This window comes from Dipodomys merriami, unplaced genomic scaffold (assembly GCF_024711535.1).
Source record: "Dipodomys merriami isolate MVZ:Mamm:240054 unplaced genomic scaffold, mDipMer1.0.p SCAF_155, whole genome shotgun sequence".
Classification (NCBI taxonomy): Eukaryota; Metazoa; Chordata; class Mammalia; order Rodentia; family Heteromyidae; genus Dipodomys; species Dipodomys merriami.
In genome coordinates, this window is record NW_027202882.1 from 1,633,038 (window position 1) to 1,637,298 (window position 4,261).

The following is a 4,261-nucleotide window of genomic DNA, read 5'->3' on the forward strand; positions in this document are numbered from 1 at the left end:
TCCATAATCTATTTCATTCTCTCCTAGATATAATACTTTGAATTCTACATTGTTATATAATGTATGGATTCATTGATAAATGTGACCTTTCAGATTGCATTCCACATAGAAGAATTTTAAGACTCCTTTTTTTCGTAGTTTCTTATATTATTTTATTTCTTTGGGATAAAATGGCAATATTATCTAATTTCAAGTTTTGTAGAAGTTATACTATGTAAAGGCCTTTCTAAGGTGAAAATTTAATACACTGATGTCAAACTAACCTTTAATTCTATGAATTACATGTATTGTTACACTTGTATTTTTGTAATCAACTTTTTAATAACTGTTTTTCATATCTTGCATCAGAAAAATGAAAAATATGGAATACTTCACAAATTTTCATATCATCCTTGTGCAAGTGCCATGTTAATCTCTGTATTGTTGTAATTTGGGTAGACCTGCTGCTGAAGCATGTAGTATCCTCTAAATTTAAGTAAGTAATGATACAATCTTTATACAGGCATTTATCCATGGTTGCCTATTTGAAACAAGGAACCCTTATTGTTCCTAAAAATGCTATTGATCTTATTTCTCTAAGTACAGTGGAAAAAACTTATATAGTTCGGTCGATTGCTCACATTTACAATTTTTTTGTCAATGACTATTTTGTCATTTTCATTTTAAATTTGATCATACTTTGAAGCCTTTACAGCTAAGTCCAAAGGTGGTGGCTTTTCAAGTACTTATTTATCAACTGAGTTAGCTTTGTGGAGCTAATGGATTCAAAGTAAGCCTTGCTTAAGAGCTACTTCTAACTTTCTGCAGCTTAAAATTTCCCAAATGAGCTCTTGCTGGGACAAATGTCTACCTGAACTGTGAAGACTCAGGGTCTATGTTGAGGGGGCAGAATGATGCAGGCTCCAGCCTCGGGATTATCTGAGGACTGTGTTTGGGATTAGGAAAGCTCTTGGAACGCCAGGCTACAGAGGGAAAATGTTCCCTCTCCCTTTCTCAAAACATGTCACAGACTCCTGGGAGCTGAGGAAGTGGCTCTTCTGCTTGCTTAAGCATAGATGAACAGCTGGTCAAGCATTTTTCTGAGATTGGAGATGTGGTTTGAGCTTGCTCTAAAATAGTTTAGATAATAATATACCTAGACATTCTCTCATAGGTTAAGTAAAAATGTATCTGTGGAAATCTTTTGTGTGAATGTTTTCTGACCAAATCTTGGAAAATATTATGCTTGCTAGTCTTTAAATTCCCACTAACAATAAAGCACAGCATGCAGTGGCAATTGCTCTTTGCACTCTGCATCCCCTGTGTCCTGGTGATTTTGTGACCCTTACCCAGGGACCCCAACGCACTAGACATTGACACTGAACCTTTACCTTTCTTCCATGTAGGAACAGACCAACCAGAATATCTTACCTTGACAGCATGGATTGTCTTACTGGAACAAAAATAATCTTAGTTACAAGGGATCATAGAGAGATAAACAGTTCAGACAGAATTGTTCAGAATGGAAGGTATTTTATCAAAACATAATTGTTTATTATACGTATCATTTCAAAAGTAGCTAAAGCCAAGAAAGTGAAAAAATTGTTCATAGGCATGATTACCTACTGTCCTGACCTATCATCCAACCAAGCAGGAACTTACACTACTGACATTCTATCACCAAATATTGCAATAGCTCCTGGAGAAGTCCATATGTTTCTCCTCGATATTAGACCTTAAATTTGTAATGTTTTAATCACAGTGTTTCCTCTTGCCTCTAGGCTGCCTGTCTACAAATGGTAAAGCTTTAAGTCTAACTCTACCAAAAACTGAGGTAGAGATAATGGAATAATACTTTAAAACAGAGTTGCCTTTGATTCCCTAAACACAATACAACAATGCAAAACAATTTTTATATTATATGTACTTATATATTTTATATTTATATGTGCTGATTTTAAATTTCATACAGTGAATCTTACTAGAATTGATAATTTGACAAATATATTTACATTTATTCCCATAAATAGATTGGAATATAAATAATTGGGTTTAGAATATATATTAGAATATAAAAAGTATCAATGCAATATCTTCAGTATAAGCTTGTGATACCTTCTAAGTGGTCGTGGTCTTCTGAATACACATGGTAAAATAACAGTATTGTTTTCTGCTAATCTATAAGGGATTTTATTCTGATGCTCTGTGTATTGTTTTAACTTGCTGGTCCCAAAGTGTTTTTCTCCATATTTCTGAAGCATTCTTACTGATTATACCCAAATTTTGCTGATATGATGTCTAAAAGCTATTATTCTTCTGCAGGACCCACGGGTCCTAGGATAACAGATCCCAGTTATCTGCATCATCAGATAACAAGGGCATGACTTCTCACATAGGCCCAGGCAACATGCCAACAGAAAATAATTAAAGACTCATCTCAATTTTTCATTTCCTATAATATTTCAGGGCCCCAATTGCTTACAAGAATTAGCAGTAATCAATTGTGAAATGCAAGGCAAGTTAAAATGAAAGATGAGATCACAAAATCTGAGAGAAAGTTCTGTAATTCAAACATTCAATTGACAGATGACCAGCCCATATGAGTGAACAAAATCACAAATGAACAAGGTTATTTTTAATACCTTTCTCCTAATGATGAATGAAAAATTTCATTGCAGCCAAAAAAATAGTTTCTGGAATGATAGATCGTAATTGGTCTACCAAGACTAGGAAAACTTGATTTAGAGGTCAAATATAATTTAGAAAAACATTAATTGAGAAGACCCTTAGTGCTTCAAAACACTGGTACTTCAGTAAAACTTGGTTCTGTAGTATAAAAATGTCATTCTCAAACCAATGTAACGTACATTTAATCTCCTGAAAGTATATTCCTTTTCAAATAAACTTTTAAAAATCATATTCACCAAAATAACACTTGACAAGTAGATGATAGTGACATTACAAGGTTTTCAAGTGTAGGGAGCTAGTTACAATAGAGTTGATTTACGTACCCAGCACTAATACCAAACAAGTTCAACCATTCATTAAAGTGCAGAAATTCTACCCCCCACCATTTGTGTTGTTCAGTAGGTGCCTTCCAGAAATGTGTTAAATAGATCAGCCTCCCATAATTCAAACCCAAATATTAGCTAATAAAGTAAATTTCATCACATAAGAAGGTACATTTTAAAGTCACTAATATAGTTGCCTTATCATGTGTTGCCTTATCATATATTTTCCCTATCTGTCTAACATAGTAAGAAATATGACTTTAAGTCTTGAATATGGGTACTGATGAGAGATTTGACAAACATAAAATCTGTCTTCTATTTCTATCATATTCCTTTAAGTAGTAAATTTTAGTTTCTTCTTTTTCCAAAACTTATAGGTAGTAGAAAAAATCATCCTATGTAAAATAAAATAATCACATACCATTGTACAAAGCCATTTATAAAAACTGGTAGGAATAAATTCTAAGCCATTTTTAAACGTTCCTTTTGACTAAAGATTAATCTTCCAAATGAACGAGAATAAAATCATGTCTAAGTGCTTCACATCTCCAGTCTTGCAAATTGTTATTGCAGATGAATGAATTATGGAAATATAAGCTGACATCACTTGCCTATATATTCTCCATGCTGGCTGAGACTCAGAATTTGCACAGCACAGGAAAACAGGTGCAATGACTGGCTTCTCACATCAGGGTGAATTTTTGGCATTGCTGGGCTTTGAACTCAGGTCCTAAGAGGCCCAACTGCCCAATTGGTCCACGTGATCACACCAGACTTTGAGCCACTAAGAAGATGGGCTCTTCCCAGGAACTGAGATCGAGCCACATGGAGGCCAAAATAGTGCTCAATGCATCATTTAAACATGGGATGTATATTCACATCCGTGTGGGGACTGCATCGTGCATTGAGTGTACATATTGTGTTTATTTTGTATTCTATTCATGGATTATTGTGTATTTTCTCATGTATATAATGACACGTATAACTGGGCTGATATGGATAACAACTTATTCCCATGACCACAGGGTGGCCCATGCATTCTCCATCCTAGCTGAGACCCAAGACTTGCACAGGAAAGGAAAACATATGCAACCATTGGTGTCTTACATCAAGATGAATCTTTTGGCACGGCTGGGATCTTAACTCGGGGCCTAGCAGGCCCAAATGGTGAATGGGTCCATATGAGCACAACAGCCTGTGAGTGACAAAGAAGCTAGGCCTTCCCAGTACCTGAATTTGAGCCCCCCTGGGGGGAGAGTGGGGAGCACAAT

The 4,261-nt window shown here is 35.2% G+C and overlaps 1 pseudogene; it reads right to left on the reverse strand.

The window, feature by feature from the left end:
• Window positions 1-355: 355 nt before the first annotated feature.
• LOC138827390 (U6 spliceosomal RNA) lies at window positions 356-455 on the reverse strand (annotated as a pseudogene).
• Between the last annotated feature and the right edge of the window lie 3,806 nt (window positions 456-4,261).